Source organism: Ascaphus truei, chromosome 2 (genome assembly GCF_040206685.1).
Source record: "Ascaphus truei isolate aAscTru1 chromosome 2, aAscTru1.hap1, whole genome shotgun sequence".
In the NCBI taxonomy this organism is placed as follows: Eukaryota; Metazoa; Chordata; class Amphibia; order Anura; family Ascaphidae; genus Ascaphus; species Ascaphus truei.
This window is the reverse complement of record NC_134484.1, coordinates 489,971,820-489,986,770: the sequence shown is the minus strand read 5'-3', so window position 1 is coordinate 489,986,770 and position 14,951 is coordinate 489,971,820.

The following is a 14,951-nucleotide window of genomic DNA, read 5'->3' as shown; positions in this document are numbered from 1 at the left end:
CCCGTTACCAAACTGCTATGGGATAGAGCCATCCGCTACCGATGGACCTTCCCATTCGGACTGCTGGTCCTAAGGAATGGGAAGGTCATCTCCGTGAAGGAACCTGAGGAGGGCCCTGACTTCCTTCGAAAACTCGGAGTAGAGGAGGGTCAGGCTACGGCTACCCGGCGAGACCCAGAGCCAGACGCAGACTGGCAACAAGCCTCCACCTCCAAAAAAAACGGGAAGAGCGGAAGTGGAAAAGGAGTGAAGAAATAATAAACCTTTATATAAAACATTAAAATGACTGTTACCCCGGTTTGGTTGCTGCAGTTATGGCACAGTTCTCTCCCAAAATGGCGCCACCGGCAACTAGGAGAGGGGGACCGACATGGGCACTATCGGTGCAAGCCACAGACAGGACGCAGTGCAGACACAGCGAGGCATAAGGCCTTATGCACCCCCCCCCCCCCACCACCACCCAGATAAGTTCAGTAAAATACTTACAAATAGAAAAAGCCACAAGCGCCACTATGGGGAGGTTAATAAATTAGTATTTAAGAAATAGCCTCTATTTCCCTTTTGGTCTAAAATAGTGTGTATAGTATTTCTTATGCAAAAATGACAATAAGGGGGAGGACCGCAGCGGCGTCCTAGTCTAATTAACACTATGAAAGGCACGCTAAGATAGCCTGATAAGGACAAGCTCACAGTCAACTAGAGGGATAGCGCAAGTTAATGGGGGAGGCGCAGTCAGGCAGCAATGTTGTTGCAGATATTGATGTTAACTATGTTTTTGTGTTCATACTGTATGTTCAAAGGCGGGGGCGGGAAGCGTTACGTCCACCGTCGGCATGGGACTCCACGCGGGTTCCTGGGGAACAGCCCCAGGGAGATCCGCGCAAGACCCCGCTGGGCCGGTAAACATGGGCCAGGAGCTCGCTTTTATGTGGAGAGCAAGGCAGGCCCAGACCGGACCCCCAGGAGGGGCAACTCAGGTGACCACGGGGATCCAACCTCGGTGGTTCACTGACTGTTCTATCTGTTGTTGTCTCAGTGTTTTCCCAGTGTTCCCCATATATGTAACCTCTTGTTTCCCCCGTACACAGGCTAGAGGAGCACGCGACTGCATCAAGAGCCTTCGATGCCGCCAGACACCTGGACGAATCTGGATCGGCACCCCAGCTCCCATCACAGAGCTACACCCGAAAAGCACCAATGGGTAGGGACCTCACAGTGATTTCACATAACGTGAACGGATTCAATAGTCCCCATAAGAGACGCCTGGCCATGACAAATTACAAAAAAACAAACCCTGACATTATCCTTCTACAGGAGACACAACTCCCCAAAGTATATTGACGGCAGATACCAGACCTGGGTAGCAGCATCAACCAACAAAAAAAAGAGAGGGGTCGCGATCATGATGCACAATCGGCTAACACTAGACATTAAACTTACTAAGAAGGATGCTAATGGTCGGTTCATCATAGTTGTGGGGACCATTCGCGGACAACCCCTTACCATAGCAAACGTTTACGCCCCCAGTGACCGTGCGGATACCTTCTTTGATAGATTTTTCACGACCTTACACAGAGTAGCGCAAGGTGCCATAATATTGGGAGGGGACTTCAACCACACACTGGACCCACACACAGATAGATGCACCCGAGGCGGACGTAAAAACCCGCAAAGCAGAGCGGCTTTGGTTAGAGGCCTCAGGGCCAATAGCCTGGTCGATATTTGGCGCGAGCAGCACCCAGGCGAAAGAGAATACACATTTTACTCACATCCACACGACCGTTACAGCAGGATAGACTACCTCTTTGTGTCCAACAGAATGGTTTCGCAGATCTCCCATACGGGAATCCATGATATTTCATGGTCTGATCATGCACCTGTAGAGCTGCGGTGCACCGATTTTGGACTGGACAGGCCAGGAGCGATCTGGAAACTCAATTATTAATTAAAATCCCCGAGGTGGAACAAACGGTAGGGGGAAAAAATCAGGGAATATTTTACAGAGAACGCTGGTAGCGTGGCGTGTCAATCTACCCTTTGGGAGGCCCATAAGGCGACACTCCGAGGTGAACTCATAGGGATTGCAAGTAGGCGGAAGAAAGAAAGGGAGCGAAAGATTCACACTTTACAATCTGAATTGACAACCCTATCCGCCCAACATAAAAACAATAAACAAGCACAGACCCTTAAGGCATGGCTAGATACCAAAACACAACTAAACTTACTGATGTCCTCCCGAGCTGAGAAGGAGATGACTTGGTCCAGACGGAAATTCTATGAACGAGCAAACAAGCCAGATACCCCGCTTGCCTATAAACTTCGAAACATAAACCGTAATTCTCATATACAGGCAATTCGAACAGGTAAAGGTGGCCTCACTTCTGACCCCAAACAAATTGTGGAAGAATTTAAAACCTACTACGAGACCCTTTATGACGGGGCTAAGGTCTCCCATTGTGAGACTACTCGTAGGCAGCTGAAGACATTCTTAAAGGATGCGAACCTGCCCAAATTGGGCAGAGCGGAAAGGGACGCGTTACAGGAAGATTTTTCGGGTGAGGAAATATCAGAGGTAATCAAAACACTGAAGCCATCAAAAGCCCCAGGCCCCGATGGCTTCTCTAATCTATATTACAAAAAGTTTCGAAAAATTTTGGTACCTCACCTGACTAGGTTGTTTAACTCATTTCTGGAGGGTGCCCCCATACCCAGCCAAATGCTGCAAGCGTCTATATCAGTGATCCCCAAACCAGGGAAGGACCCAGCTGACTGTAAAAGTTACCGCCCAATCTCATTAATCAATCCGGACACTAAAATTTTCTCCAAATTGCTGGCAAACCGCCTAAATAAGGTTATGCCCCGGTTGGTCCACCCAGATCAAGTAGGGTTCATCTGCGGGAGGCAGGCGGCAGATAACACTAGACGGATCATAGACTTAATTGATTTAGCACAACGACACAATATCCCGTCTATGGCACTTAGTTTAGATGCCGAAAAAGCCTTTGACCGAATTGATTGGCCCTATCTCAAAGAGACGCTTGGGGAGTTTGGCATAGGTGGGAGAATGTTGGGCGCCATTCTAGCTCTCTATCGAGAACCGAAGGCGAGGGTCAGACACCAGGGCTTCCCTTCGGAAGAATTCCCGATACGGAGTGGCACCAGACAGGGGTGTCCCCTGTCCCCACTTATTTTCGCATTATGCATAGAGTCCTTAGCGGCACATATCCGTAACAGCCCAGACACAACAGGAATCCAAATCCAAGATCAGTCACACAAAGTGGCCCTGTATGCGGATGACATCATTTTAATGCTGTCAAAGCCCCTTACCTCTCTGCCGAACGTCTTCAGCTTGCTAAATGAATTTAATAAGATTTCGGGTTTCAAAATTAACCAAATCAGAAGCTTTAAATTTAAACCTGCCAAAGGTCACTGAAAAATTGATCGAACTGAATTTTAACTTTAAATGGCAAGCCTCCTCTATTAAATATCTCGGGGTAAATATTACCAAAGAATATAGCGCCTTATATAAAGCCAACTACCCCAGACTGATAAGGACTCTGACGGAGGATCTCAGGCTCTGGTCGGGCTATGCAATTTCATGGATCGGCAGGATCCAGAGCCTCAAGATGAACCTCTTTCCCAGAATCCTGTACCTTTTCCAGACCCTCCCGGTGCAGGTGGCCAGGGATGACATCCTCTAGTTACAGTCCTCCATGGTGAAATTTGTCTGGGGTGGTAAAAAACCACGCATCAAATCTAGTACGCTCATTAGGCCAACATTAAGAGGAGGACTAGGGGTACCTTGCTTGATAGCCTATTTCAGAGCGGCCCAATTAACTCAAATTGTACAATGGCACATGCCAACTGGCCTCCGTAGGTGGGTTGACTTGGAGAAGGCATGCAGCGCACCAGTAGATTTACAGGACTTAATCTGGCTACCGAAAAAGGTCCACAGGACCATAGGGGTGCCGCTGGTGGCACTGAGGAGCTCGTTGGCAATTTGGAAGGACAACAGATATAGGTGTGCTCTTACTGTCCAGCACACATTCATGACCCCGTTTGTAGGGAACTCTGATTTCGCTCCGGGCCTGCCGAGCAGGAACCTAGTGGCCTGAAAAACAAAGGGCCTCACGAAACTATTACATCTGGAAGGAAGCCCACTGTTAAAATCCTTTGACCAAATTAAATCTGAAAGCGGGATACCAGATTCTGAATTTTTTAGATACCTCCAGATAAGAGCATTCTACAACAAGATCCCTACACGCCCTCGGCGTACAAATTTTGAGCAGCTGTGTTCGAGGGGTACGGACACCACGGGACTTACTTCTCGGATATACAGAGGTGGTCTGCCCTGGAACTGACGACAACACTAAACTGAGTTATAGACACGCATGGGAATCGGACCTAGGGGAGACACTAGAGGACGAAGACTGGGACTCAATAGTACTGGCCGCAGCCAAAAGCTCGATATGCACGACCTTGAAGGAGAATGCATATAAGGTCCTAATGAGGTGATATCTAACCCCAATGCGATTAGCAAAGTTTGTAAAAGATTACCCCCCATTGTGCCCCAAACAATGTGGGGAACCTGCAGACTTGCTGCACATGCTGTGGGGGTGCACCAAAGTGGATCCTTTATGGGAGGAAATCCAAGATTGGCTACAGAGGATTCTCGGACATCCGGTCCCCTCGGATCCCTGGCTGTTCCTGCTGGGCAGGCGCACTCAGGGGCTGAGCAGACCGGCACAAAAATTGATTGCACACTTTGCAACAGCCATGAGGTGCGAAATCGCAGCATTGTGGAAGCAGCCAGATTTACCCACAATGATGAAAATTCGGAACAGAATTTGGTATGTTTGCCGGATGGAACAATTGACGAGTTTGGTCAATGACACCGGCACAAATTTTCTAAAAGTATGGGCCCCATGGCTAGATCATTCGGACATCCCAGGGGTGAATGCCACCAATATTCTGCTTTGATAGATCGAAATGCATTCTCCGCCAAAGTAACGACACTGACAATAACGGAGAGGGGTAATGATAGGGAAGACGTAAGAAGACAGTAGGGTTTCCAAGAAAGTTCCCGTGCCGCATATGGATGGTATCGGATGTCGAAGAACACAATCAGGAGATGCCCCTCGACTGGCCCCCCCCTGTGTTCGTCTTGTCTGTCTCGTATGTCCGTCGTTTCTCCCGGTACGTTATAATTTGTTCAGTATAGACATAAAAAAGAAAACGGGAACATGATCACTAATGTATGACAATGGGTTGTTAGACAATGTTTGACCTGTACCATGTCCCAATAAAAACTTTTTGTTGAAAAAAAAAAGGAGGGAAAAGCAAGAGAGGGAGGAATTGGAAGGGTTCGATAACGGCAGAGAGAGAGCAGGAGCCTCACGCCTCCACCCCTGCCATCAGTGCGCGGAGTGTGGGAGAAGGAAAGGCCACCGTAGGAGAGGTCAGCTTCCAGAGCAGAGTCAGACTGAGTGAGCCAGGTCTCAGTTATAGCAAAGAGAAGCAGGGAGTGAGAGAGAAAGAAGTCATGCACAGAGAGGAAAAGACAAAAAAAGCGCAAAACGCAAATGGTGAAGTATGTCTAAAAATAAATATTTTAGTGATAAAGAGGTGAGTATTCTGCGTACATCAAAATTGAACAATAAACGCATTCACGTGCAACATTGCACGAAGTTACCACACTGTAGTCATCAGAATTGGTGGTCTGGAAGGTGCAGCCCCAGTGGATCGCCTCCTGTTGCTATTCAGATGTCATCTGCGTCTCTCACAACCGGACGTCCTACGGTCAGCAGCCAAGGTCCTCGAGGTGCCAGAATCAACACACCGCTAGGCACATCCGTTCTGTATAAAGCACTGTGTGCACTCCGCAAATGCGGAAGTCTCTGTAGCTGGCAACGCACGTGCGTGCGTGCACAGAGAGGAACTTGTTAGAACGGGAGCCAGCATTCCAAAGGGCACAGGAGAAAGGGAGAGAGGAGGGAGGGAGGCAGGGGATGGGTATGTGGTTGGAGGAGTTAACACCTGAAGGAGTAGAGGTTGTATGTGGGAGGCAATGACAAGAGCATGTAGAAATTAGGCAGGGACCAGGATTGGGAGAGATATCTCCAGAAGCAAGGAGGAGAAGCACGGACAGAAAGAGTGTGTGTGAGGATGATGTGCTTTATTGCTGGGGGTATAGCTGTGTGGTGTCAGAAGGCGCTGGTAAGAAAGGAGTTCATGTGAACTGAGAAGCGGTGAAGGAAGGAGAGATGGAGATATATGAATAGAGTTAGAGACATAAAGAGGCTGGTGGAAGAAGTGCAGATTTTGAAAAGTGAGGTCAAAGCGAATATAAAAACAGTAGTGGCGGCAGGGAAGCAATAGTTTAGTGCCGAGAGGTGCAGTCTGGGATAGATAATGTCCTCCTTTCTAGCGCTGTTCAAAATTCAGGAATCAGGGCCAGTAGGTATTGTCCATTTGTTTCACTCCTGTTGAACTCCCTGTTCATATATCACCAGACCTCACTACACACACAGAGTATATCACTAGATGTCGCTACACACACGGGCACAGAGTACATCACCAGACCTCACTACACACACGGCACAGAGTACATCACCAGACCTCACTACACACACGGGAACAGAGTATATCACCAGACCTCACTACACACATGGAACAGAGTATATCACCAGACCTCACTACACACACAGCACAGAGTATATCACCAGACCTCACTACACACACAGGCACAGAGTATATCACTAGATGTCGCTAAACACACGGTACAGAGTATATCACCAGACCTCACTACACACACGGGCACAGAGTATATCACCAGACCTCACTACACACACGGGCACAGAGTATATCACCAGACGTCACTACACACACGGGCACAGAGTATATCACCAGACCTCACTACACACACGGGCACAGAGTATATCACCAGACGTCACTACACACACAGGCACAGAGTATATCACTAGATGTCGCTACACACACGGGCACAGAGTACATCACTAGGGTGACCACCCGTCCCCCTTTTGCCGGGACAGTCCCGGTCGAGAGCTGTCCCGGTTTCCTGTGTGTCCCGGAAATGTCCCGGTTTTTCCTCCCTGTGTTCCCGTGTTTTTTTTAGCGTCGCCGGCGGTACGCGAGTAATTAGCTGCGGTGCGCTGTTTGCTGTGCGCGAGTCTGGCGGCGCGGAGGAGACTGCAGCAGCCCGGCTGGTAAGTATTTTTTTTTTAATGAACCCCCCCCCCCGGCAGTTTCCTACCTTGTTGGCCAATCCCCTGCGTCCCGGCATTAAGCCCCGCCCCCCGGCACGATCCTTCACCAAGGCCAGGCAAGTGGGAATGGATGGAAGGAAGGGTGCCGGGGGGGGGGGGAGGGGCAGGGCCAGCGTGCCTGGGGGCGTGGCTTCCGCTTCCTGCGGCAGAGCACACGTGGTGTGTCTCTGTCCCGCTCCTGGCTATTGCGCGGTGTCTCCCCCCCCTCTGCCCGCTGGGGTGATAGCAGGTGGGTTTTTCTACCTTTGCCTCCACCTTTGCCTCCTGTCCTGGCGCTCCGGTCCCCTTGGTTCGGGAGATGGGCACGGGGGCTGGCAGTGGTGGCTGCGCGGTGTCCCCCCATTCTGCCCCGGGAACACGTGGCTGCCCGCCGGGGGACGGGGGGCGGCAGTTTGTACCTTTCGTCCCGGCGCTCCTATCCACCCCTCCTTGGTGCGGGAGATGGGCGCGGGGGTGGGTGCAGGAGGAGGCGGGGAGCCGCCTGCTCGTGGCTGCCTCTGTCTGTACTCCAGTGTGTGTGTACCTGTGTGTGTGTGTGTGTACCTGTGTGTGTGTGTACCTGTGTGTGTGTGTGTGTGTGTGTGTGTACCAGTGTCTGTGTGTACCAGTGTCTGTGTGTACCAGTGTTTGTGTGTGTGTACCAGTGTCTGTGTGTGTGTGTGTGTGTGTGTGTTTGTGTACCAGTGTCTGTGTGTGTGTGTGTGTACCAGTGTCTGTGTGTGTGTGTGTGTGTGTGTGTGTGTACCAGTGTCTGTGTGTGTGTGTATGTGTACCAGTGTCTGTGTGTGTGTACCAGTGTCTGTGTGTGTGTGTGTGTACCAGTGTCTGTGTGTGTGTACCTGTGTGTGTGTGTGTACCAGTGTCTGTGTGTGTATGTGAACCAGTGTGTATGTGTGTAACCGTGTGTGTGTGTGTGTGTGTGTGTGTGTACCAGTGTCTGTGTGTGTGTACCAGTGTCTGTGTGTGTGTGTGTGTGTGTGTGTGTGTGTGTGTGTGTGTGTGTGTACCAGTGTCTGTGTGTGTGTGTGTGTGTGTGTACCAGTGTCTGTGTGTGTGTGTACCAGTGTGTGTGTATGTGTATGTACCAGTGTCTGTGTGTACCAGTGTGTGTGTGTGTGTGTGTGTGTGTGTGTGCCAGTGTGTGTGGGTGTGTGTGTACCAGTGTGTGTGTGTGTGTACCAGTGTGTGTGTGTATGTACCAGTGTCTGTGTGTGTGTGTGTACCAGTGTGTGTGTGTGTGTGTGTGTACTAGTGTGTGTGTACCAGTGTGTGTGTGTACCAGTGTGTGTGGGTGTGTGTGTACCAGTGTGTGTGGGTCTGTGTGTACCAGTGTGTGTGTGTGTGTGTGTGTGTGTACCAGTGTCTGTGTGTGTGTGTGTGTGTGTGTACCAGTGTCTGTGTGTGCGTGCGTGTGTACCAGTGTCTGTGTGTGCGTGTGTGCGTGCGTACCAGTGTCTGTGTGTGCGTGCGTGTGTACCAGTGTCTGTGTGTGTGTGTGTGTGTGTGTGTACGTACCAGGGTGTGTGTACCAGTGTGTGTGTACCAGTGTGTGTGTGTGTACCAGTGTGTGTGTGTGTGTGTACCTGTGTGTGTACCAGTGTGTGTGTGTGTGTGTGTGTGTACCAGTGTGTGTGTGTGTGTGTACCAGTGTGTGTGTGTGTGTACCAGTGTGTGTACCAGAGTGTGTGTGTGTACCAGTGTGTGTGTGTACCAGTGTGTGTGTGTGTGTACCAGTGTGTGTGTGTGTACCAGTGTGTGTGTTTGTGTACATGTGTGTGTGTGTACCTGTGTGTGTGTGTGTGTACCCGTGTGTGTATGTACCCGTGTGTGCACCCGTGTGTGTGTATCCCTCCGTCTCTCTCACCCTCTCTCTCTCTGTCTCTCTCACCCTCTCTCTGTCTCCCTCTCTCTCTGTCTCTCTCACCCTCTCTCTCTCTCTGGCTCTCTCACCCTCTGTCTCTCTCACCCTCCCTGTCTTATCTTAACTGCCGTATACCTACACCGAAGTAACCTACCCTTCTTTCTTCCAGATCTGACTCAAGTTTCACACGGGAGACCTCGGAATACAGGTAGGGAACACCTCCCCTCCAGTATAGTACCTTGAGGGACTGCGGATCAGGTAAGATCCCAGGCGGGATTGCTGCTTTAGAAATTGTGAAGAGGGGGCATCCTGACACTGGTTAAGGGGTTCAGAATCATTCACATCTGGGTTTTTTTTGTTCGATTAGTGAGGTCAACACACACACACAACTACGTGGTGTGTCTCTGTCCCGCTCCTGGCTATTGCGCGGTGTCTCCCCCCCCTCTGCCCGCTGGGGTGATAGCAGGTGGGTTTTTCTACCTTTGCCTCCACCTTTGCCTCCTGTCCTGGCGCTCCGGTCCCCTTGGTTCGGGAGATGGGCACGGGGGCTGGCAGTGGTGGCTGCGCGGTGTCCCCCCATTCTGCCCCGGGAACACGTGGCTGCCCGCCGGGGGACGGGGGGCGGCAGTTTGTACCTTTCGTCCCGGCGCTCCTATCCACCCCTCCTTGGTGCGGGAGATGGGCGCGGGGGTGGGTGCAGGAGGAGGCGGGGAGCCGCCTGCTCGTGGCTGCCTCTGTCTGTACTCCAGTGTGTGTGTACCTGTGTGTGTGTGTGTACCTGTGTGTGTGTGTACCTGTGTGTGTGTGTACTCGTGTGTGTGTGTGTACCAGTGTCTGTGTGTACCAGTGTCTGTGTGTACCAGTGTCTGTGTGTGTGTGTACCAGTGTGTGTGTGTGTGTGTGTGTGTGTACCAGTGTCTGTGTGTGTTTGTGTACCAGTGTCTGTGTGTGTACCAGTGTCTGTGTGTGTGTGTGTGTGTGTATGTGTACCAGTGTCTGTGTGTGTGTACCTGTGTCTGTGTGTGTGTGTGTGTACCAGTGTCTGTGTGTGTGTACCTGTGTGTGTGTGTGTGTACCAGTGTCTGTGTGTGTATGTGAACCAGTGTGTATGTGTGTAACCGTGTGTGTGTGTGTGTGTGTGTGTGTGTGTGTGTACCAGTGTCTGTGTGTGTGTGTGTGTGTGTGTGTGTGTACCAGTGTCTGTGTGTGTGTGTACCAGTGTGTGTGTATGTGTATGTACCAGTGTCTGTGTGTACCAGTGTGTGTGTGTGTACCAGTGTGTGTGTGTGTGTGTACTAGTGTGTGTGTACCAGTGTGTGTGGGTGTGTGTGTACCAGTGTGTGTGTGTGTACCAGTGTGTGTGTGTGTGTATGTACCAGTGTCTGTGTGTGTGTGTGTACCAGTGTGTGTGTGTGTGTGTGTGTGTGTGTGTGTGTACTAGTGTGTGTGTACCAGGGTGTGTGTACCAGTGTGTGTGTGTACCAGTGTGTGTGGGTGTGTGTGTACCAGTGTGTGTGGGTGTGTGTGTACCAGTGTGTGTGTGTGTGTGTGTGTGTGTACCAGTGTCTGTGTGTGTGTGTGTGTACCAGTGTCTGTGTGTGCGTGCGTGTGTACCAGTGTCTGTGTGTGCGTGCGTGCGTGCGTACCAGTGTCTGTGTGTGCGTGCGTGTGTACCAGTGTCTGTGTGTGTGTGTGTGTGTACGTACCAGGGTGTGTGTACCAGTGTGTGTGTGTGTGTACCAGTGTGTGTGTGTGTACCTGTGTGTGTACCAGTGTGTGTGTGTGTGTGTGTACCAGTGTGTGTGTGTGTGTACCAGTGTGTGTGTGTGTGTGTACCAGTGTGTGTACCAGAGTGTGTGTGTGTACCAGTGTGTGTGTGTACCAGTGTGTGTGTGTGTGTACCAGTGTGTGTGTGTGTACCAGTGTGTGTGTGTGTACCAGTGTGTGTGTGTACCAGTGTGTGTGTGTGTGTACCAGTGTGTGTGTGTGTGTACCAGTGTGTGTGTTTGTGTACATGTGTGTGTGTGTACCTGTGTGTGTGTGTGTGTACCCGTGTGTGTGTGTACCCGTGTGTGCACCCGTGTGTGTGTATCCCTCCCTCTCTCTCTCCCTCACCCGCTCTCTCCCTCACCCGCTCTCCCTCACCCGCTCTCTCCCTCACCCGCTCTGTCTCTCTCTCTGTCTCTCTCTCTCTGTCTCTCTCACCCTCTCTCTCTGTCTCTCTCACCCTCTCTCTCTCTCTGTCTCTCTCACCCTCTCTCTCTCTCTGGCTCTCTCACCCTCTGTCTCTCTCACCCTCCCTGTCTTATCTTAACTGCCGTATACCTACACCGAAGTAACCTACCCTTCTTTCTTCCAGATCTGACTCAAGTTTCACACGGGAGACCTCGGAATACAGGTAGGGAACACCTCCCCTCCAGTATAGTACCTTGAGGGACTGCGGATCAGGTAAGATCCCAGGCGGGATTGCTGCTTTAGAAATTGTGAAGAGGGGGCATCCTGACACTGGTTAAGGGGTTCAGAATCATTCACATCTGGGTTTTTTTTGTTCGATTAGTGAGGTCAACACACACACACAACTATGTGTAACGGGTATTCCCCCCCCAATCGCAGATACCATGTGGGGGTGCAGAGAACATATAGTGTTACTCGGGTGTGTGGTGTGTTACCTGTTGGCTCACAGGAGGGCTGAGCTTCCGCCACGGGGAACCTGGGGCATTTACAACACTATGGACAACCACTTACTCGGTACAGCGCCTCCACCTGCGATGGCTCCCACCAGAGGGGGAGTGGTTCCTCGCAGGACAATCAATAATACCATACACAGCATGTATATTAACCATAACCTTTTACTAACATGCAAGACATCCATATCACATCATAATCCCTTAATACTATGTGTCCCTCTCTAGAGAAGACACTAACTGCGTCACGCAGCACGCTTCCCCAACACCAGGTGATCCCACCCAGTGTCCAAAGAACCCCACCCAATGTCCCGCACTCCTGCAGAGAGGCAATGGGTGACTGCGCAGTCACAATTTACGCTAAGGGCCCGGTGGTGCACTTATGACTGTAGGTACCTGCCAAGCACTCCGGTGCTCGGGTCAGCAACACTTCACAAAGGATCAGTCGTGCGATGACTCCTTCTGATCCTCCAACCGAACTCCTGGCACGCGGACCGCCAGGGCGCTCCCACTCTGGAATAGTCTCTGTGGACCCCAACGTGGGTCCGAACCGCTTCACAGGAACCGCAGCATCCGCTGAGTCCCTAACTAACACTTGGCACTAACGTGACAGGAACCCTAACCTAGGGCCTGTCCCTGTAGTACCACAACTGGGGGTGAGAACCTATCTGGGACCTAAGGGGTTAATAGCCTGCCTCGCTCCCCTAACTGTTCCCTGTTCTACTCTACCCCTGCAACTAACCTTCGCAGTCCTGACTAACTAACACTAGTCATTCAAGCACTTGCAGTAACACGCTGCAAGCTACTGGATGTGTACAGCCAACGTGCTGCACAACACTGTGCCTGTCTGTCAGACCGCACGGCACTGACAGCCGTGACCCTGACCAGACAGCACACTAACACTAAGGGCAGCGTCCCTATCTTGGGCCTCCCTGCGCGCTTACCCACTAACCTAGTGGGGGGTTGGGGCCTACCTGTGGTGTGGGTACCTATCTGGGTGCAGGAGCTGCACTCACTCCCCGCACCCTTCCTTCCCTCACAGCTCCCCGACTCCAACTGGCAAACCTGAGTGACAGGGTCCCTTAACCTAGGGCAGTCCCTGGCAACACTCACTATAATGGGGTAACTCAGAGCTCTCGGGCCCAGGGGGTGCTGGCCTAGTACAGGGAGTCCCTGACTCCTGTACCCTACCTCCTTCACTTGTCTGCTCCTCGCTCTGACTGACTAGCGTGCTCCAACTGACAAAAACCCTCTCTGCACACAACATTGTTGCAACTCTGCAGCATGAGAATCTGCCAGCTCTATTGGCTTCAATGCTGCCTGTGACAAGGGTGAAAGTGCAGTCCCCAGAGGCTGCTGGGAATTGTAGTCCTTGGCAAAGCTCTTTTCTATGGGGACCGTGTGTGCGATCTTTACTGTGCTTTGGCAAAGCTCGCGCCAAAACCAAGGGGGCGGTGCCCGCTGGGAGAAGTCGCCGTCCCCTTCCCCCACTGCCACAGCGGTAAGGCAGGGGGCAAAGGAAAATCAGGGGAACCGGGGGTGACCCCCTTACATATGTAACAAGGACAAATGGTCGTAAGTATAAGTGTACTACAATAAATAAACTGTAATGTAAAAAAAAAAAATGTCCTGGTTTTTCATTTTCAAAATCTGGTCACCCTATACATCACCAGACCTCACTACACACACGGGTACAGAGTATATCACCAGACCTCACTACACACACGGGTACAGAGTATATCACCAGACCTCACTACACACACGGGTACAGAGTATATCACCAGACCTCACTACACACACGGGTACAGAGTATATCACCAGACCTCACTACACACACGGGTACAGAGTATATCACCAGACCTCACTACACACACGGCACAGAGTATATCACCAGACCTCACTACACACACGGGCACAGAGTATATCACCAGACGTCACTACACACACGGACACAGAGTATATTGTGATGGATTGGATAAAATGCCTATTTCTTCATCTGTAATACTTTGCTATGATTCCTTACTCAAAATGGCTACCACAGCTACCCCTCCCTTCAAGTAAGGAAGATGGCACTGAGGAATTCCCCTCAAATGCTGATATGTTCAAAAACTACAAAAACAAGACCATAAATCATAACAACAAGACCATACAAGGACTGAGACCTAACAAAGAATCACTGAGCTGTCTAGCTCTTTTGCATACAAACCCCCTCCCCTACAGCCCCTGTATATGAACGCAGGCTCTGTAGGAATAAAGTCAGACATTATCATACTGAACGTGTGTCAGCGTGATTTTTTCTCAGTGCACGCATTACCTACGTAGGAAACTAATCAGGACGGGGACAGACACTCTACAGACGGTTGTTCTGATCCAAATCAGCTGGCGCCCAACGTGGGGCTCTGGGTTGTGAACCAACAGGCAGCCGTGCACAGAGGGACCGAGGTGGACCAAATGCGGACGCGGCAGGAGACTGATCACCTCTGGAGTACGGTAAGATAACATTTATTATCTACCGATACGCACTGTCTCCACTGTTGGTCTATTTCTGTGTCTCATACGGCTCTCCGAAGGTCACCTAAAGACAGGTAGATATCTTGCCCAGAGCCCGTTTTAAACTCAAACCTGTTACCTAGACTATCTGTCACTCGGTATATGTTTACATGTTGTATATATGTTAGTCAGTGCCGCAAGTGGGAGCCCGGAGTGGAGTGGGATTTTTGTCGGCTGACTAGAGGTCGTGTCATTGTACGTTGTAAACTTGGTGGAAGGAGGGGTAAAGGGGGAGTAAGGTATAGTCGGTTCAGAGAGGAACACATGATCCCTGGAGTGACTGCGTGGTTGGCGCGTTGCAGAGGGAGGGGTGTTAAAGGCGCGTTACGGTTGGTAACTGCGCGGAATCCTGTCGATTGATCCCTGAACAACTTTTCCCTCTCTCGTAATCAAGTTGTATGTTATGTCCAAAATGTGTTTGTGTATTAGTGTTGAGAATTCATGAGGACGGGTGGGGATTGTTGAGAGTAGAAGAGATAGCCCATAGGTGCTTGGGCGATAACCCCTAGACGTTAAACTGCCCGAACTCCTGTTTTTTCCGCGTTAAGATACGCTTTGCAGTAAGAAAGA